Source organism: Acinonyx jubatus, chromosome F2, assembly GCF_027475565.1.
Source record: "Acinonyx jubatus isolate Ajub_Pintada_27869175 chromosome F2, VMU_Ajub_asm_v1.0, whole genome shotgun sequence".
Taxonomy (NCBI): domain Eukaryota; kingdom Metazoa; phylum Chordata; class Mammalia; order Carnivora; family Felidae; genus Acinonyx; species Acinonyx jubatus.
The window spans coordinates 29,783,131-29,804,704 of NC_069394.1; the positions used below are offsets into that span (position 1 = coordinate 29,783,131).

General features: G+C 37.9%; 2 pseudogenes; both read left to right on the plus strand.

Moving 5' to 3' along the window:
• Positions 1-1,286: 1,286 nt before the first annotated feature.
• LOC113600610 (60S ribosomal protein L23a-like) lies at positions 1,287-2,833 on the plus strand (annotated as a pseudogene).
• LOC106973362 (60S acidic ribosomal protein P1-like) lies at positions 2,398-5,340 on the plus strand (annotated as a pseudogene).
• The last annotated feature ends 16,234 nt before the right edge of the window (positions 5,341-21,574 follow it).

Here is a 21,574-nt window from a genome sequence, read left to right on the forward strand (position 1 = left end):
TATCCATGTTGTAAGTATGTTTGACTCTTCCACAGGCAGCCCACTGTGCTAAGAGACAAAATAGGGATGTTCTCCAGATTCCTTCACACTGGTTAGACCAGACTCAAACCCACACTCTTGAAGAGTGATAGAGTTAAATTGCATTTTGATTTGGGTTTTCCCCCCAAAATCTGGCTAATGTAGTTGATTGACAGAAACAACTATATTTTCTAATCAGATATATAACTACAAACCTCAAGGCAATCTTTCTCTTGCCAGTAGCAAAGTAATTACCATATTAACAGCATTCACTCAATATCACCACTGAGGATTTCTCCCATAAAGCCTGCTGGAGAAAAGTGCCAGGCCACAAGGCAGTTTAATACAACCACTTCTGCCTTCACTCTGACTTTGTATAAGTGTCAATGCCCACGCTATCTGGTCTATTCCACCTATGAAAGGCATGGGTTTGTTTATTTCTGCTTTTCAGTTTCAGTGTATAATAGTATACCATGGTGCAATTGTTTATGGGACTAGTGACTCCACAGTTTTAAAGCTTATACTTCTCTTTTGAATACAAAATATTCAAATATTATTTTGTGCATCTGACAGCGTTGGCTTCTGCCCTGACACCATATGGAATTATTTTTGGCTCCCCAGGCTCCATCTTGCCCTCAGACGTTGCTTATACTGAGCTGCTGGGAACCCAGTCCACTGTTCCTCAACTCTTTTCATGAGTCTAACCCCTCCCTGTTCACCATCCAGGTACCAGTTCAGTTAAGCCTTCCCTAATATCTCAATTCTGAGTTAAATGGCATGCAGATGTGTACCCTCCTCACGTTACATTTCAACCGCTTCTTTACTTAGTGGAATTCCCCAATAGACTGAGTTTTCTGAAATCAGAGACACTGTTTTGTTTATAAGAATGCCTTTGGCAGCTGGAAGGAATACTGCTGCTTTTCAGTAAATATTTGTTGTAGCACACTTCATTTTTTTTTATCATAGTTATGCGTTTCTTTCTGTGCTATGGTAAGCATTTGCTCCCTTCACCAATTAACTTTGGTTAACTTTGATGGCTGTGTGGTTTGCTTTAGCAAATGGGATGTGAGCATATATGACATACAGCATATCTTGGCAGAAGCTTTAGAAGCACTAGCATGGTTTGACACTCCTCCTCTTCTTTCTGCCTTCCACAGTCAGAAAACCATCTTTCAAATAGTGTCTACTCCAAAATTCAACCAGGTAAATATGAAGATCTCATTGGCTTTGTTAAGGAATTCATGAATCAGACAGCATCCCATGTAGAATGTAGAGGGGAGTTGTACAAAATGGAAGGTGTTTATAGGAAGGAGAATAAGGCAATGAAATTATTAGCAAAGAAAAGGAGTGTTTCAGGCAAGGTCAGGAGCAGAAGGTCTTATTGTGCAGATTATCTCATTTTCCTTTGGAGGATGGAGAGGAACCACGTGGCCATTTACTTCACTGGGGCTGATCAGAAAATTCCAAACTGACAGGTTAAAACTACATCTCCAGGGGAGATTGAAACTGCAATTAGATTAAGGATTAAACCCCTGTTTGGAGACTCAGCCTAAATGATACCATTTTGGATCTGTGGCTTTCTTTTAAATATCTCAGAGTTTATTCAAAGAGAGATGTGCCTTTCATGAAGATGGTGCAGAAGGTAAAGAAGGAAGCCCCTGCCCCTCCCAAAGCCAAAGCCAAAGCAAAGGCTTTGAAGGCCAAGAAAGCAGTGCTGAGAGGCATCCACAGTCATAAAAAAAAAAAAAAAGATAATCTGCACATCATCTACATTCTGACAGCCCAAGACACTGCATCTCCGAAGGCGACCCAAATATCCTCAAAAGAGTGCCCCCAGGAGAAACAAGTTTGACCACTATGCCATCATCAAGTTTCCCCCGACTACTGAGTCAGCCATGGAAAAAATGGAAGACAGCAACACTCCTGTGTTCATTGTGGATGTCAAGGCCAACAAACACCAGATCAAATAGGCTGTGAAGATCTATGACATTGATGTGGCCAAGGTCAACACTCTGATCAGGTCAGATGTAGAAAAGAAAGCATATGTTTGACTGGTTCCTGACTGTGATGCTTTGGATTTTGCCAACAAAATTGGGATCATCTAAACTGAGTCCAGTTGGCTACATTTGAATATAAATTGTTTCATCATTAAACAACAACAACAACAATAAAACAACAAAGAGGAAGATGCATAAAACAAGCTGAGCCCAAAAGAGTCCAGTAGAGCTCAGTAATGTGTGTGACAAATGACAGTTATAAATTGCTGAGATTTAGAGATTGCTTGTCACTACAATAAAAGTTGATTAGCAAAGAAATTGATACCTAGAAGCAAGGGCACTATGGTAACAACAATAAAATAAAATATGTAGTATTTGTACCATGCCTGCTATGGGAGCCCTAATGTTAAAGGAGGCTGGAAAAATAACCTATACTAGGCACAGGTGAAAATTTTCGTAAAACCATCACCTTAGATAACTTGAAAGGTAGAAAATATACCTATAAATTTGTGACTTTGGCAAAGACTTTTCAAGACAAAATTTTGTTGGCGCAAAATTGCTTATCAGTCATTATAAGCAAGAGATGAGCTGAGAAAATAATTGACCTTTTTCCAAGTAAGAATGGAAGAGAAAAGGAGCACCCAGAAATCCAGAGACAGAGTTGAAAGGTGCAACTGTTTCTCTTCTCCAGCCAGTAAACTATTTGCAAATTAAGACAAAACCTCAGTGCAAAGACCAAGTCAAGGACCTGAAAAGTTGTTTTTTAGTTGTGTGTGCATGTTCTTACATGGAATAATTTGAATTATTTTTAGTGAATTGAAAGCATATTAGAAATTTAGCAACTTGAGCAAATTTTTTATATGAAAATACAATAGTAATACGTAGGCAATTTTAAGGATGATTTCAAAGAAACTTTAAAGTGGATAAATGGAAGAAAAGCAATTTGTATTATCTATTCTCTTTTAGAAGTACATTATAAAGATTAGAAGATATGAGCAGTCATGCAAAATTAATATTACAACGTGCCTATAAAATTTTTTTGTCATCCTTCATAATATGAAAAGCCACTATTTTTATTCTATTAAGTAAAAGTACACCCAATTAAAACTACTACTACTACTACTACTCCTAGTCAAACTTGAGTGCAAAGACCAAATCAAGACTGTTGTCACTGTACTATTTGTTAAGACCTCTGATTCTTTTAAAGTGATCCCCAGTAAGTCATTTCACCTACACAAAATGGCTCAGGATAAAGAGACCGTAGATTTGGCCCAATGGAAGTCTAAAGAGTTCAAATTATCTGTAATTAAGCCTAAAGGAATATTTTCTAATTTTGGATCTTGCTATTGGCAAGAGGCATTAATAGTAAACAAATATATAAAAGAAACCAATTTGCCTGGGCGGCTCAGTCAAATTAAGCTCTTGATTTCAGCTCAGGTGATCTCACAGTCATGAAATCAAGCTCACGTGGGGCTCTGTGCTGGCCATAGAGCCTGCTGACATTCTCCCTCTCCCTTTGCCCCTCTCCTGCTCTCTCTCTCTCTCTCTCTCAAAAACATAAAGAAAGAAAAAGTAATAAAAAAAAAGAAACAAACTATTTTTTAAAGAGTTGTAGTGCCCAAACTGCCACCAGCCTGAATTAAAAGGAGTTGTGATTGTTTGAACAATAGAACTATTCTCAAGCCCTCAACTTTCTATTGACAGGTTGAGGAAGCTATTCACTAGTCAAGGGGGCAATTTTTCCTGATGAGGATACTGGAAAAGGAAGGACCTCCTAGAACATGAAGTCAAGACTCACGAAGGACGATAGACTATGAACCTACCTCCAGGAAACAAAATTGATTAAGTTTTCTACACTAACTCAGCTTAGTAGACCTTATGATAGTTCCTCATTGGAATTTCAGAATTGCTATGAATCAGTGATTGCTGGTTCTACCCTTTTCCCCTTATAAATAAGAGTATTTATATGGGTTCCACATTTTATGATGGATGTGTGGGGTGCAAATAACAGACCTTTTAGTTTATAGGACTTTGGCTCAAGAGAAGCTGTATTTGAGCATGATATACATTTTAAGAGCTCGGGTTTCAAACTGGATGTTTTGATTGGATAAGACCTTAGAGTATTGTTAGAATGGGGTGACTATCTTTGTTTCCAGGAAGGGAGTGAACATTTGTGAACAATGGCAGGCTGTATCAGATTGCATTATTTCACAGATATTCATTCCTCCATACCCTTGCCATGCTTTGTGAACACAGTCTACTTTCCTGCCCACTGACTTTAGCCTAGATCATATTACTTTCTTTGGCTAAAAGATATCTCAGTAGAAGTTTTAAATGTGCTTGCATATTTTGTATGGCTTGGTACCCAGTCTCCTGATTTTTTTCCTTCCAAAATGAGAGTAGCATGTCCCAGGTACAGGCTTACTCTTTCAGTCTGACCTCTGGAATGAGAATATATGTTTCATGGAGACCAGGAGTTTTGAGAAAAAAGAACTATTGACCGAGAATCCCATACCCTTGAAAATATCCTTCAGAAATGAAGGGGAAATCAAGGGGCACTTGAGTGGTTTATTTGGTTAAGTGTCCAAATTCAGCTCAGGTCACAATCCACGGTTTATGAGTTCAAGCCTCAGGTCAGGCTCTGTGCTGACAGCTCAGAGCCTGGAGCCTGCTTTGGATTCTGTGTCTCCCTCTCTTTCTGCCCCTCCCCCATTCACACTGTCTCTCTCTGTCTCAAGAAAATAAACATTTAAAAAAAATTTTTTAAATCTTCATACGTGTGAAATAAGTCATAAACTCATGATAACGTGATTTTTGTACTAAAAACATTGATTCAGGAAATCAATTCTTTGGACACATAGAGGCTGGGTTAAATAAGGAAGCTTAGTCCTCGTTCGGTCAAGGCCCTCACTTCATCCCTTCACAGTGCACGGGCTCAGCACTTGCCCACACAAAGCCTCTCTCTGGAACTCGCCTGCATGTACTCGGCCCTTGGCCCTTGTCTGCAGCATGATGAGGTGACTGGCACGGAGGAAAAGATCAATGCTCTCATGAAATCAGCTGGTATAAATGTGTAATCTTTCTGGAGGGCCGTGTTTGCTAAGGCCCTGGTGAATGATAACATTGGGAGCCTCAATGTTGATAACATTGGGAGCCTCAATGTGCCTGGTGGACCCACTGCAGCATAGCAGCTGGTGCTGGACCAGCTGTCCCAGGTCCTGCCCCCTCTACCACTGTTGTCCCTGCTGTGAAGAAGGAGGTAGAAGCAAAGAATGAAGAACCCGGGGAAACTGATGGTGACACAGGTTTTGGTCTTTCTGACTAAACCTCTTCTGAACCTGTTCAGTATAAAGCTGAACTCTTAAAAAAAAAAAAAGGAGGTCTGCAGGGGGCTCTTTACAATGTCATAGGGGAGTTAGACTTAAAAAGTGTTTGATCTTGGGCGCCTGGGTGGCTCAGTCGGTTGAGCGGCCGACTTCGGCTCAGGTCATGATCTCGCGGTCCGTGAGTTCAAGCCCCGTGTCGGGCTCTGTGCTTACAGCTCAGAGCCTGAAGCCTGTTTCAGATTCTGTGTCTCCCTCTCTCTGACCCTCCCCCATTCATGCTCTGTCTCTCTCTGTCTCAAAAATAAATAAACATTAAAAAAAAATTAAAAAAAAAAGTGTTTGATCTTACCAGTGGGCGAGATTCGTTTAGGCGAGTTCTCAGAGCAACAACGAAGATGCACGTGTGGGAAGCAGTCAAGGGAGTACAGAAGTATCTTAAGGAGACTGCATTACTAAGAGGCTCCGTACTATAGGAAATACAAGTTACAAGCCATATTTTTACTTGAAAGCCTCTACATGCTTCACAGACAATAATGTTGCAAATGAAGACTATGACAGCACAAGTAAGATGAACGTAGGCAGGTCTGTCATTATCACAAGGGCCTCTAGCTTGTTTGGCATCTTTTGCCAGCTCGTTGGGTATTACAACCAAGACAGAAGCATTGCTAAGACATAAAGACTTATGCTGACTTGAAAAGTATAAGTAAGTTCTGGTTGAGAAGTACCCATCTGTGAGATCCCCACTGTATTAATGAAAATAACAAAACAGCATTCATGAATATACATCATTCATGTCTTCCGTGAGCTGTTCCCGCATGGAATTGGAGAAAGTCTTTGTTGTACTTGAATAGGTAATGAGGGCATACCTGCTAGTATTTGGTTTTGTAGAGAGCATAGTCAAGAGATTCCTTATGCCAGTTGATTTCAACTTTTTTGATTATAGTCTGCACTAAGAAATATATCTTAGACTGTAATCTTTACACAGATTGGTAACTATGTCTCTATTGATATGTTAAGTATACAAATTGTTACAAAACAATCCATAAATTGTGTTTATCTGGCTAAGAGTAGATTGTGTTTACTGTTTACTGTAACTGTGGTGTCAGAAGCTATAATTTTCCTTATTGTCATTGCTTTTGTCTCCCCCTTAGTCTTTGGTTTTCATAGAGACTCTGTAAATAGCATCTGAGGCTTATAGTTCTTTTAGCTTCAATCCCCTGATATTATACAGGAGCCCTACTGACGTGGTTCAAGGTGTAGGCTGAGGGAAAGTATTCCGTAGGCCTGTGAGTAGGTCTCAGTCTTTAAATGACCCTAAGCTGGGTATTTCCCTTCCCTCAGGCCAGTTAGGCTTTCCTAAAACCCCAGTTGATTACACTCTGGTAAAATAGTTTCCCTTGAGGGTAGACCTTCCTAAAAACATATTTTAAGATGGTTACTTTAACCCATCCCCTGCCAGAAGCACTAGCAGATTTGTCTCCCATCTTCACAGTGAGAAAATGATAGGAGCCCTGGAGGTAAAAATAGAAGTGGGAGAGGCCCATTAAAACTGGGCCCCGCTGGGGACTCTCTGAGGGGAGAAAAGATGAGAAGAAAAAAAAAAGACCAAAAGCAACAAATATTAGAAAGGACCAGAGAACACCACCGGAAACTCCAACTCTACAAGAAACATAATGGCAATAAACTCATATCTTTCAGTACTCACTCTAAACGTCAATGGACTAAATGCTCCAATCAAAAGACAGGGTAACAAAATGGATAAGAAAACAAGATCCATCTATATGCTGTTGACAGGAAACCCACTTTAGACCTAAAAACACCTTCAGATTGAAAGTAAGGAGATGTTGACCATCATGCTAATGGTTGACAAAAGAAAGCTGGAGTAGCCATACTTAGATAATCTAGACTTTAAAATAAAGACTGTAACAAGAGATGAAAAGGGCATTATATCATAATTAAGATGTCTATCCACCAAGAAGACCTAACAATTATAAACATTTATGCTCCAAATGTGATAGCACCCAAATATATGAATCAATTAATCACAAACATAAACAAAGTCATTGCTAATAATACCATAATAGTAAGTGACTTCAACACCTCATTTACAACAATGGACAGATCATATAAACAGAAAATCAATAAGGAAACAAGACTTTGAATGACACACTGGACCAGAAGGACATAACAGATATATTCAGAACATTTCATGCTAAAGCAGTGGAATATACATTCTTCTCCAGTGCACATGGAATGTTCTCCAGAATAGATCACATACTGGGGCAAAAATCAGCCTTCAACAAGTACAAAAAAGATTGAGATCGTACCGTGCATATTTTCAGACCACAATACCATGAAACTCGAAATCAACCACAGGAAAAAAATTTGGAAAGGTAACAAATAATTGGAGACTAAAGAACATTGTACATAAGAATGAATGGGCATGGGGCGCCTGGGTGGCGCAGTCGGTTAAGCGTCCGACTTCAGCCAGGTCACGATCTCGTGCTCCGTGAGTTCGAGCCCCACGTCAGGCTCTGGGCTGATGGCTCAGAGCCTGGAGCCTGTTTCTGATTCTGTGTCTCCCTCTCTCTCTGCCCCTCCCCCGTTCATGCTATGTCTCTCTCTGTCCCAAAAATAAATAAACGTTGAAAAAAAAATTAAAAAAAAAAAAAGAATGAATGGGCTAAGAAGTTAAAGAAGAAATTAAAAAATACATGGAAACCAATGAAAATGATAACACCACAACCCAAAACCTCTGGGATGTAGCAAAGGTGGTCATAAGAGGAAAGTATATAGCAATCCAGGCCTTCCTAAAGAAGGAAGAAAGATCTCAAATACACAACCTAACTTTACACCTTAAAGAGCTTGGAAAAGAACAGCAAATAAAACCCCAAACCTTCCCCCAGAAGATGGGAAATAATAAAGATTAGAGCAGAAATCAATGCTATTGAAACCAAAAAAGACAAAAACAAAAACAAAAACACCCCCCCCCCAAAAAAACAGTAGAACAGATCAGTGAAACCAGAAGCTTGTTCTTTCAGATAATTAACAAAATTGATAAACCCTTAGCCAGTTTGATCAAAAGAAAAGGAAAGGACCCAAATAAATAAAATCAAGAATGAAAAAGGAGAGATCACAACCAACACACCAGAAATACAAACAATAATAAGACAATAGTATGAGCAATTTTGTGCCAATAAAATGGGCAATCTGGAAGAAATCGACAAATTCCTAGAAACATATAAACTACCAAAACTGAAACAGGAAGAAATAGAAAATTTGAACAGACCCAAAACCAGTAAGGAAATTGAATTAGTAATCAAAAACCTGCCAAACAACAAGAGTCCAGGGCCAGATGGCTTTCCAGGGGAATTCTACCAAACATTTAAGGAAGAGTTAACACCTATTCTCTTGAAACTGTTCCAAAAATAGAAATGGAAGGAAAACTTCCAAAATCTTTCTATGAAGCCAGCATTACCTTGATTCCAAAACCAGAGACCACACTAAAAAGGAGAACTATAGACCAATTTCCCTGATGAACATGGATGCAAAAATCCTCAACAAGATTTTAGCCAACTGGATCCAACAATACATTAAAAAAAATATTCACCACGACCAAGTGGGATTTATACCTGGGATGCAAGGCTGGTCCAATATATGAAAAACAATCAATGTGATTCATCACATCAATAAAAGAAAGGATAAGAATCACACGATCTTCTCAATAGATGCAGAGGAACCATTTGACAAAATACAGCACCCTTTCTTGATAAAAAACCTCAAGAAAGTAGAGATAGAAGGATCATACCTCGATATCATAAAAGCCATATATGAAAGACCCAATGCTAATATCATCCTCAATGAGGGAAAACTGAGAGCTTTCCCCATAAGGTCAGGAAGAAGACAGGGATGTCCACTCTTGCCACTGTTATTCAACATAGTATTGGAAGACTTAGTCTCAGCAGTCAGACAACACAAAGAAATAAAAGGCATCCAAATCGGCCAAGAGATCATCAAACTTTCACTCTTTGCAGATGACATGACACTCTATATGGAAAACCCAAAAGATTCCACCAAAAAACTGCTAGAACTGATTCATGAAATCAGCAAAGTTGCAAGATATAAAATCAATGCATAGAAATCGGTTGCATTCCTATACACCAATAATGAAGCAACAGAAAGAGAAATCAAGGAATCGATCCCATTTACAATTGCACCAAAACCATAAAATACCTAGGAATAAATCTAACCAAAGAGGTGAAAAATCTATACACTGCAAACTATAGAAAGCTTATGAAAGACATTGAAGAAGACATAAAAAAAATGGAAATATATTCCATGTTCCTGGATTGGAAGAAGAATATTGTTAAAATGTCAATATTACCCACAGCAATCTACATTTTTGATACAATACCTATCAAAATAACACCAGCATTCTTCAGAGAGCTAGATAGAACAAACAATCCTAAAATTTGTATGGAACCAGAAAAGACCCCAAATAGCCAAAGCAATCTTGAAGAAGCAGGAGATATCACAATCCCAGACTTCAAGCTGTATTACAAAGCTGTAATCATCAAGACAGTATGGTACTAGCATAAGAACAGACACTAATATCGATGGAACAGAATAGAGAACCCAGAAATGGACCCACAAACATATGGCCAACCAATCTTTGACAAAGCAGGAAAGAATATCCAATGGAATAACAGCAGTCTTTTCAGCCAGTACTGCTGGGAAAACTGGGCAGCGACATGCACAAAAATGAACCTGGACCACTTTCTTACACCATACACAAAAATAAACTCAAAATGGATAAAGGACCTAAATGTAAGGCAGGAAGCCATCAAAATCCTTAAAGAAAAAGCAAGCAAAAACCTCTTTGATCTTGTCCACAACGACTTCTTACTCAACACATCTCCGGAGACAAGGGAAACAAAAGCAAAAATGAACTACCGGGACCTCATCAAAATAAAAAACCTTCTGCACAGTGAAGGAAACAATCAGCAAAACTAAAAGGCAACTGACAGAATGGGAGAAGATATTCGCAAACGACATATCAGATAAAGGGTTAGTATCCAAAATCTATAAAGAACTTGTCAAACTTAACACCCCCAAAACAAATAATCCAGTGGAGAAATGGGCAAAAGACACGAATAGACACTTCTCCAAAGAAGACATCCAGATGGCCAACTGACACATGAAAAAATGCTCAACATCACTCATCATCAGGGACAGACAAATCAAAACCACAATGAGATACCACCTTACACCTGTCAGAATGGCTAACATTAACAACTCAGGCAACAACAGATGTTGGCAAGGATGCAGAGAAAGAGGATCTCTTTTGCACTATTGGTGAGAATGCAAACTGGTGCAACCACTCTGGAAAACAGTATGGAGGTTCCTCAAAAAATTAAAAATAGAACTACCTTACAACCCAGCAGTTGCACTACTAGGCATTTATCCAAGGGATACAGGTATGCTGTTTCGAAGGGGCACATGCACCTCAATGTTTATAGCAGCACTATCAACAATAGCCAAAGTATGGAAAGAGCCCAAATGTCCATCAATGGATGAATGGATAAAGAAGATGTGGTATATGTATACAATGTCGTATTACTCTGCAATCAAAAAAGAATGAAATCTTGCCATTTGCAACTACGTGGATGGAACTAGAGGGTATTATGCTAAGCGAAATTAGTCAGAGAAAGACAAATATCATGACTTCACTCATATGAGGACTTTAAGATATAAAACAGAAGAACATAAGAGAAGGGAAGCAAAAAATAATATAAAAACAGGGAGAGGGACAAAAACATGAGACTCTTAAATATGGAGAACAAACAGAAGGTTACTGGAGGGGTTGTGGGAGGGAGGATAGGCTAAATGGGTAAGGGGCATTAAGGAATCTACTCCTGAAATCATTGTTGCACTATATGGTAACTAACTTGGATGTAAATTAAAAAAAATAAATTAAATAAAAATTAAAAAAAAAAAAACAAACAAAAAACACCTGGGCTCCCTTGGAGGTTTTAACTCTTAAGCTAGTCTGCATTGAGACACTTAGTAATTCATCAGTTACATTTCAAAGTGTTTCTACAGAAACCACTTCTGTTGCTGACTACTTCTGGGCTTCTATTCCTGGTAAAGTGCAAATCTCTGTAGCTTCCTGTGAGTCTCTATTTTGGGGGACAGCAATTTGTCCATTGACCTCAGTCCTCTGATGTCTCTAAAAATTCAGTTTCAGTTTTTTTCTTGTGAAGTTTCAGCTTTTTTCTTGTGAAGTTAGGAGTGACAACTTCCAAGCACTTTCAATACTTTATTATGTGCAATTTGATTCTTTTTAAAAAATTCCTCATTACAACCCACCAAACTGGGTTACTTTGGTGATTATATGGGTATTAAAAGGAAACGGAATTCGATTATTCTATAACCTGAAAGTGAGGAGCCTATGACTCCAGAAGCAATAAAAATGATGAATTTGATTAGATAAAAAATAAAAATATAAATATAAACCCAGCTAAATAAAAAACCAAATGACTGGCTTGGAAAAAGTATATGTTATACACAAATGGTTCTTCTCTCTATATGAAAGCTTCTAAAACTAAAGAAAAAAGACAACACTGTAGAAAAATAGGCTAGAAATACAAACAGAATTCTTAGGAAAAGGAAATGCAAATGGCTGTTAACCATAAAAGTTTCCAACTACATTCATAACAATAGAAGTACAATTTAAAACTTCACTGAGTTATTCTTTCTTTTTTAATTTTTTTAATGTTTATTTATTTAGTTTTTAGAGAGAGAGGGAAAACACAAGTGGGGGAGCCGCAGAGAGAGAGAGAGAATCCCAAGCAGGTTCCACACTGTCAGCACAAAGCTGGAGCTGCTAAGCTCACCAACCGTGATATCATGACCTGAGCTGAAATCAGAGTTAGATGCTTAACCAACTGGGCCACCCAGGTGCCTTATCAAATGGGAAAAATCCAAAAGTTTGCAAAGTACTCTGTTAACAAGGCTGTGAAGAAATAGGTACCTTAATACACTATTACGGAAATACAAAATGTTGTACCTCCTATAGAGAAGGGGATTTTTCAATATATAGCAAAATTACATGAGTACTTACCTCTTCAATTTAGCACTTCCACTTCTAGAATCTACAAAGATACATTGGAAAAAAATACAAAAAGACAGGTTCACAAGGAACTCGTTGAAATACTATTTGTAATAACAAAGACTGTAAACAACCCAAATGTTTATTAATGGAGAATGGGTTAGCTAAAACCATGCTGTATCAATACAATTGAATACTTCGCAGCTGTAGAAAGGAATGGGTAATATCTGTAAATATTACTATGCTATTATTGCAAAAAGATTTTTTAAGTTTAAAAAGGAGTGTTTATGCTATGCTATCATTTCTCTATGAAAATGGGAAGTGATATTTCCTTATATTAAAAATAAGGTAAGGGGCACCTGGTGGTTCAGTCGTTTGAATGTCTGACTCTTGATCTCAGCTGACGTCATGATCCCAAGGTCATGGGATCAAGCCATACATCAGGCTCTGCACTGAGTATGAAGCCTGCCTAAGATTCTCTTTCTCCCTCTGCCCCTCTACCCAGCTCCCATGGTCATTCACTCTCTCTCTCTCAAAGAAATAATAAATAAATAAATAAATAAATAAATAAATAAACAAACAAACAAACCAAATGCTGGCAAAGACATGGAACAACAGAAACTCTCATTCATTGCTAGTGGGAATGTAAAATAGTACAGCCACATTCGAAGATAGTTTGTTAGTTTCGTATAAAACTAAGCAATGCTCTTTACTCATATGATCCATGAATCATGCTCCTTGCCATTTCCTCAAATAATTTGGAAACTTATGTCCACACAAAAACCTGTATGCAAATATTTATATCATCTTTATTCATGATTGTCAAGTCTTGGAAGCAATCAAGTTGTCTTTCAGTAAGTGCAATGGTGTGAATGTGCCCCCCCGCCACTGAATTTATATGCTGAAACCTAACAACCAAGGTAGTGGTGTTAGAAAGCGAAGTTATTAGGTCATGAGGATATAGGCTTCATGAATGGCACTTTACAAAAGAGGCCAGAGAAACTTTGCCCCTTCTACCATGTGAGGTTACGCTGAGAAGTGAGCAATCTGCAACCCATAAAAGGGTCTTCACCAGAACCCAAATATGCTGGCATCCAGTTTTGGACTTCAAGCCTCCAGAACTCTGAGAAATAAATTGATATTGTTTATAAGCCACCCAGTCTGTGGTATTTTGTTATAACAGCCTAAATGGAAATGAGCTATCAAGCAAGCCATAGAAAGACATGGAGGAAACTTAAATGCATATTTTAAAATATTTATTTATTTATTTATTTATTTATTTATTTAGAGTGGGGAGGGACAGACAGAGAGGGAGAGGAGAGAATCCCAAGCAGGCTCCACACTGTCAGTGCAAAGCCTGACACGGGCCTCAAACTCACAAACTGTAAGATCAGGACCTGAGCTGAAATCAAGAGTTGGACACTCAGCTGACTGAGCCGCTCAGGCACCACTTAAATGCATATTATTAAGTGAAAGAAGCTAATCTGAAAACACTACATACAGTATGATTCCAAGTATATGATATTCTAGAAAAAGAAGAATTATGGAGACAGTAAAAGGATCAGTGGTTAGCAGCAATTAGGAAGGAAGGAGGGAAGAATAGGCAGAGCACACAGCATTTTCAGGGCTGTGATACCACTCTGTGTAATGTTATAAAGGGGATATATATCATTAAACATTTTTCAAAACCCATAGAACATCCCAATAGTGGACTCAAATATAAACTATGGACTTTGGGTGACAGTAATGTGTCAATGTAGGTTCATTGATTGTGATAAATGTACCACTCTGGTACAGGATTTTGATAGTAGGAGACACTGTGTATGTGGGGGCATGGGATATATAGGGAATCTTTGTACCTTGTGCTCAATTTTGCTATGAATCTAAAACTGCTCTAAAGTAATGTCTATTAATATTTTTTAGTAACAAACTATAGAAATGATCCCTGAAAATATAATCTTGTTATTATATATTTTTAAATAAATAAAACAAACCAGAAAAATTGTTACCCACAAAAGAAGTATACTATTTCCCACTGAAAGGAACCAGTGCTCCTTGGACAGGTGGCTGATTCCAGTTCTGAAACAGGAAATGTACTGATGAGTTTTGAACATTTAGTCAGCCAGAAAGCAAGGAAATTATCAAAAACTACTGGGGTAGTGTCAGAGAGACTGAGATATCAACTTGACCTATTGACTTGGACATCTGAGCATCCATAAGGGTATTAGCTACAATGGATTGTCACAAATCCAATATATTTAAGTTTATAAGTTCAAAATGATGCTTGAAAAAAACTTCATTGATCACCATTCTCTTGAAAATGGAATATACATCAGAGTAAGGAAATAATTGATGTTAAGAAGTTTTACTTTATTAAAATCTTCCAGCTAATAAACAATGAAGAAATGATGAAGTCATCACTATTTTACAATCCCTAATAAATTAGTAGCTATAAGCAATAATTGTCAATGGCTGCTAACAGCACTGAGAGTGAGACAAATAGACATTGTGTACATCCTCAGAGAGGTATACCTATGAAGAACACTTGCTAGAAAAAGAAATCAAGCCCAAATCTGTCAATGCCTCTACATCTAACTGCCAATTAGTAGGAAATCAAGGAGATGGAGGAACATGTTAAATGCACCATGGGAATGAATGTATGCAAAACAAGGAGAGTAGGGACTCTGCAGGAAAAACCAACTGATGTTTTTCTTCAACATCCATACCAAAGAGAAAGGAAAAAGGGGAGAGAGGACAGGAAAGGGAAAAAAACAGCAGGGGAGAGAGACAGGAGGAAAAAAAATTGCAAATAAAAAAAATTACAGTAAAGAAACCTACATATTAAAAAAAGACACAGCAATGAACTACAATGTATAAACTTCATTTGGATCCTAATTTAAACAATAAACTATAAAAAAAATTCTTTTGGGGGACCTGGGTGGCTCCATCAGCTGAGTATCCAAATCTTGATTTTAGTTCAGGTCATGATCCCAGGGTTAAGGGGTAAGATTGAGCCCCTCATCAGGTTCTTCATTGTGCGTGGAGCCTGCCTAAGATTTTCTGTCTCTCTCTCTCTCTCTTCCTCTGCCCTTCTCCCCACTCACGTGCTCCCTCTCTAAAATAAAAGTAAGTAAATAAATAAATAAATAAATAAAACTTGTGAGGAAATTTTAAATATTTCAACATTTCAATATTTCATTAGTATTTATGATATTAAAAATATCACTTGCTGAGATAATGATATTATGGTTATAGTTGAAGAAAAGTATGTATATATACATATATTCATACATAAATACAAATATACACACACAATGAAATATTCACAAGTGAAATTATATGATATCTGGAATTTGCTTCTAAATATTTTAGAGGTGGAGAGGCAAAAAGTGTAGATATATTGAGGAAACAATATTGATAACTTGATAACTGCTGAATTATTGAACTTGATGTATTCTCTCTTGTTTGGCCCACAGGATTTTAATTTCTGTGGTGACTAAGTACCAACGCAGAGAGGCTAGTGCCATCGAAAGAAAATTTTTATTACTTAAACTTTTCAAGAAGAAATAGCAGTCCATGCAACACAGGGGAAGCATCAGGGTGGTCCAGAAAACAAGAGCAAGAGGAGTTTATTAGGGTTTCCATGGGAAAGGTAAGGCAGAACAGCATAAACAGTTTAGGTTTGGCCAATTTAAATAATTCTGGCAGGGGTGCCTGAGTGGCTCAGTCAGTTGGGCAACTGACTTCGGCTCAGGTCATGGTCTCACAGCTTGTGGGCTCGAGCACCACGTGGGCTCTGTGATGATGGCTGGGAGACTGGAACCTGCTTCAGATTCTGTGTCTCCCCCTCTCTCTGCCCCTCCTATGCTCATGCTCTGTCTCTCTCTGTCTCTCAATAATAAATAAACGTTAAAAAAATGTTTTAATAAGTAATTCTGGCAGGCTTTGGACTTTTGATACATGTCCCTGGGATAATTTGGGGCAGGAGAAATTTTGGCTTGGTGTGTAAAAGTTTGATAAGGAGGTGGTTGGCTTGTATATGAGAGGCATACGCGCAAGTAAATTGTTTACTACCTCTAGGAATTAGCTAGCTCTGGGAGGGCAATCTCCAGAACATCAAAAACACAGAAAAGAAAATATAGTTAATATAATTGTCCCCATGATAAATAGATGTCAATAGACAAATATAGAATCTAAGAAAACACATAATAGAGTACATTGCACTGTTTTCTCTATTATTACATATGTTTGAAAGTTTTCATATGTTCTTTTAGAAAACTAGAAAGAACATTAGTGTGAATCAGTTGTTTTTCCAAAGAGAGCAAGAGAGCTACAACAATATCACCCATTCCACATGCTCTTTTGCAATGTGGACTTGCTACTTTCTCTCCTATTAGGAGGCAGACTCTATTTCCTCTACCAATGAATTTGGGCTAGCCTTAGTACTTATCATGCTTAATGGGAGATATAATGTTTTGACTTCTGAGGCTAGTCCTTAAAAGTTTTACGTCTATCTTTGCTTCTTATAATTCACCTTCTGGGGAGTCAGCCACTGTGCTGTGAGGAAGCCCAAGCAGCCACATGGAGAGATCTATGTGGAGAAAAACCAAGATCTCCAAAAACAGCCCCATCTGAGCCCTTCATCAGGAACCAGAAATAACTGTCAGACACATGAGTGACCATTTTAGACCTCGAGCTATTCCAGCCCCCCCCCCCCCCCACTGACACCATGATTCCTGACAGAGAAGAAATTTCAACCAGTGCCTGCTTGAATTCCTGGCCCACAGAATCATGAACAAATAAACTGTCTTTGTTTTAAGCAATTAAACTTGAGATAATGTGTTACATAATAATGAGTAACTGATACAAGAGTATAAGAATATCTTACAGAGATCATTACTTCCTTAAGAAGAGAAAATAAAGAATATTTATAATATAGATGCAATCTTCAAGCAAATAAATGAAACTAAAGAAGAATTTCATCTAAACACCAAAAAACTTGATTTTATGATCTATGATCTTTGAAAATAATGCCTACAGTAATGCAAGGCCAATGGTTAATAGGTGGTTCAGAGCTGGAAATACCTCCACAGTCTTAGAACAGTGAGGTCTATTTAGCTGGAGTAAATAGTAAAGCAAGGAACTAGATGGGGGAGGGTCAATAGATACATTAACCTGAACAGTCTCAGTAATGGTTCAGACTTTCTTCAAGAGGTAACAAGAGATTGGCTGAACATTCTTAGCAGGGCAGTGACATGATCAAATCAGTATTTTGACAAAAGTGGTTGTTTTGCTTGGATTAGTATGAGGAACACATCAGGGCCAGTTAGGATGATTTCCAGATATGAGGTTATGAGAATTTGGACTAGGGAAATGACAGTACATACAAGTTCAAGAAGTATCTAATGAATAATTAAGAGATGACTGAATGGTAGAGAGAATGATGAAGAAGGAAAATCCAGAGATGATGCCGAGGTTTTGAGTTGGAATGACTAAGAAAATTGTGGTGACACTGGTGCAGAGAAGAAAACTGAGAAGAGATCATGGGCTGGAAGATAATGGTGACCTACTGAGTAGAATTCTAGATCTACTGAGTTAGTAGGTTCTTGACCTACTAAGTTAATAGTATATTCAAGTAGAAATATCCCATGTTTAGTTTCTGGCACAAAATTGAATGAAGGTAAGACATTAGAACTCACAATGATAACCGACATTTTCCAAAATGTGTTTTTCAAACAGTATTGACAAGAGGTGCCCCATTGAAAGATCCTGAGACTAAATAAATTTGGAAAATGTTTACTTTTTCTTAGGTATTCATAAGGCACATTAGAATATGAAACATTCAGAATGATCCTTCTGTACAGAAGCCTATATTATTTTGCTTAAGGAAAACATTCCAAACTCTGATCAACCCTTGACATACTTTATATCATGATCCATTTGGAAAACACAGGATGATCATAAAAAAATAAAGAAATAAAAAATAAAGAAAATGAAGAAAACCTAAGTAAATAGGGGGAGGGGGAGGAAAACAGTATGAAACTCATTAAGAATAGACTTAAGGGCTAAAGCCAGTGCACAGAGTAAATCAAAACTGGAAAAGAACCTTGAGAGTGAAGGTCAAGTGGTTAACAACTGAAATAGGACAGAGAAGAGTTTGGAGAAGGAATTGTCTGACAAATGGAAGATCATCATGGAAGTTCAGTGTCACAGAAGATTACAGAAGCCAGCCATTAAGTGGGTTTCAGAAGGTTGACATGGCCATGTCCTGCAGTAATGTTAAGAAGGCCAAAACCAGAAAGAAAGGGCTGGAAAAGTCCATTGGATTTAGTTGGAAGTCAGTAGTCCCCCTTGAAAGAATTTTGGTGGAAGAGTTTAAAAATATATATATATGACAGAGACTAAAGAAGAGTATGTTGTAAGAGAAATCAAAACCACGGACAATAAATATTAACTGGCTGTCTGAAAGTGAAAATCTGAGGGAAAGAAGACTAGCTCCATGTGTTGTCTGTGGTAATCAGAAAATTATCAATACTGGGGAAAAAATCTGCACACATACAAAGACAGATGAGAGTATACCAACGGAGCCAGTCCAGGAATGATGCTGAAGAGTGAGAATACTGTATCTGAGGAGTACAGAATACTCCTAGGGTAAAAGTAGCAGTATTAAGCTGGAAGAAGAGGAGCAGCTGTTTTTTTTTTTCCCCTGAGATGAGTAAAAAAGACAAGTGATGGCAAAAGAAGGCTAAATGGGTGACGATAGAATAGAAGAACTCCTAAGGATCAGGAGAGTTGGGGGCAGGAGGCAGATAGCGGGGAGGAGGTTGTAGTTAGAGAGGGAGAGAACCAAATGTATACTCTCGGGAAAAGAGCAATGCCGGCCTTTACTTGAAGGACAGTAAAATCTGGGAGATGGAGGAGGTACTTTAGGTTAATGTTGAATATGAAATGAAAGGGAATATAAATATTCTTTAATAAAACATATTTTTAGTAGATATAACATGGAAAAGTTTGAGGGCCCCTGGGTGGCTCAGTCGGTTAAGCGTCCAACTCTTGATTTTGGCTCAGGTCATAATCTCACGATTCATGAGTTCAAGCCCCACATCAGAATCTGCACTGACAACGTAGAACCTGCTTGGGATTCTCTCTCCCTCCCTCTCTCTCTACCCCTCCCCTGCTCACACGCACATGCTCTCTCTCTCTTTCTCTCTCTCTCAAAATAAATAAATAAATTTTTAAAAATATGGAAACATTTGAAAAGGATGGTAAGATCTGTCCCCTTATTGTTTATTTCAATTGCTTATTAAAGGTAAGACTTCCCCCATTAAACTCTAAGTTCTATGGGGCAGGCCTTAGTCTGTCTTGTTGCTTATTTTGGTTCCATTGACATCTAACAGGGACTGGAATATAGTAGGTGGTTGGTAAATATTAGTTCAGAATTTATAAGGTGTGCTTTGGTTCGAGAAACAGAGTGGAAGTGCAGGGTCCAAATGATAGGAATAAATATTTGATTACAGTGGAAAAAGAAAACTAGTTTTGTGAGTGGGGAATCTGGTCTAATTAATAAACATCTTTAACTTGTAAAGCTGTAAATTACCTCTCAGATCATCTATCAGATTCAGATCTATCAAGATCAGAATCTTGATTCCTGTTTCCAGAAGAGGCTTACTTAATTTGCTCAGCCTTAAGAACAAACTCAACCAAAAAGACTCATAATACCAGCAAAAGCTTAAATTTTTTTTGTCACTTGATTTTTTTTACCATTACCCAAATATGAAGAATATAAATAGAATCACAAGCTTTCCCCCTTCAACAGTTCATTTCCATTTCCTGCTAGTTGCTGCATCACTGATCTTTTCAAAGTCATCACTCCAATAGTACTTGGTCTGTCACTTTCCACTCCTAATGCCTACTCTAGATACACCCCATATAAAAGGCCACTGTGAGAATTTTAAGTGTTATAACACCCAATGAATATGATGTGAGGAGGAGAGCAAAGCATTATGTAACATATTTCAGTTGTGCCAGTAGGTGTTAACATTTCTGACTTAACAAGTTGACTCCTCTTCTAAGACAAACAAAGTGGCACAGCATGTAACAAAAAACATCAACTTCAGGGCCAACAATCCAGACTTGATTATGAATCCGAACACAATTACTTGCTTACTATGAGACTCTAGTCAAATTATTCAGCTCCATGCAATGAGGATGAAAATAACTTGTTGTTTCAGGTTGCTTTGAACATTATAGATAATGTCTACCATGTACCCGGTACAAAGCAATTGCTCAGTAAAGTGAAGCTACAAATATTTTTATCCAAATATTCTGTTTTGATAGTCAAAGTGCCACAGATGGAGCCATAGTAAAACAATATAGGTCTCTGGCCATGGAAAATGAAAGACTGTAGTGAAAATGAGTCTAAATACAGAAAATTACTTGAAAGTTTGTTTAGGAAACAGATCCCACATTCCCCTTTCTACTCTAAAGTTCAGGGTAGCTGCAGACTTCATCTCCAGGAGACAACTGAAAACATTTCTCTGAAAAGGGTAAAATAGAGGGTCTCTGGAGTAAGGAATGCCAGAGACATAGGTATCCTTCCCATCACACTAAAAATGTGGAGATTAAATCAACTTTTACATACTGAATGCTGAGATATCATCCCTCCTTCCCTCATCCAGCTCTCCGAATTCTGAAAGCCAGGTCTGTAACCTGCAGGCAAGAGATTGGAAGTTTACTTTGGGCAAAGTGACCAGCCCAAAAAGAAAGACTAAAGGTAGGGAACATCAGAAATTCAGTGAAAGGGCAGACCACCAAAAGTGAAGCCCCCAATTGACAAGCAAACTTGCAGCCAAATTTTCAATGGCCGTATCTCTGGAAAAAAGAGCAACTAAGGATTACCAGACAAATAAACAAGGGAATTGAAACTGTTAAGGGAGAAGAAAAGTTGACTTTAAAAAATCATCCTGAGATGTATAAGAGATAACTATTATAACCATGAGGCAAATATGCTATTTTAAAAAGGAAGGGGAAGTATTCATATTTTTTTGAGGAACTTTTGGAATCAAAAAAAATGCAGGAATCAAAAACTCAATAGAATGACTTTCAGAGAAACCTTTTTAGAG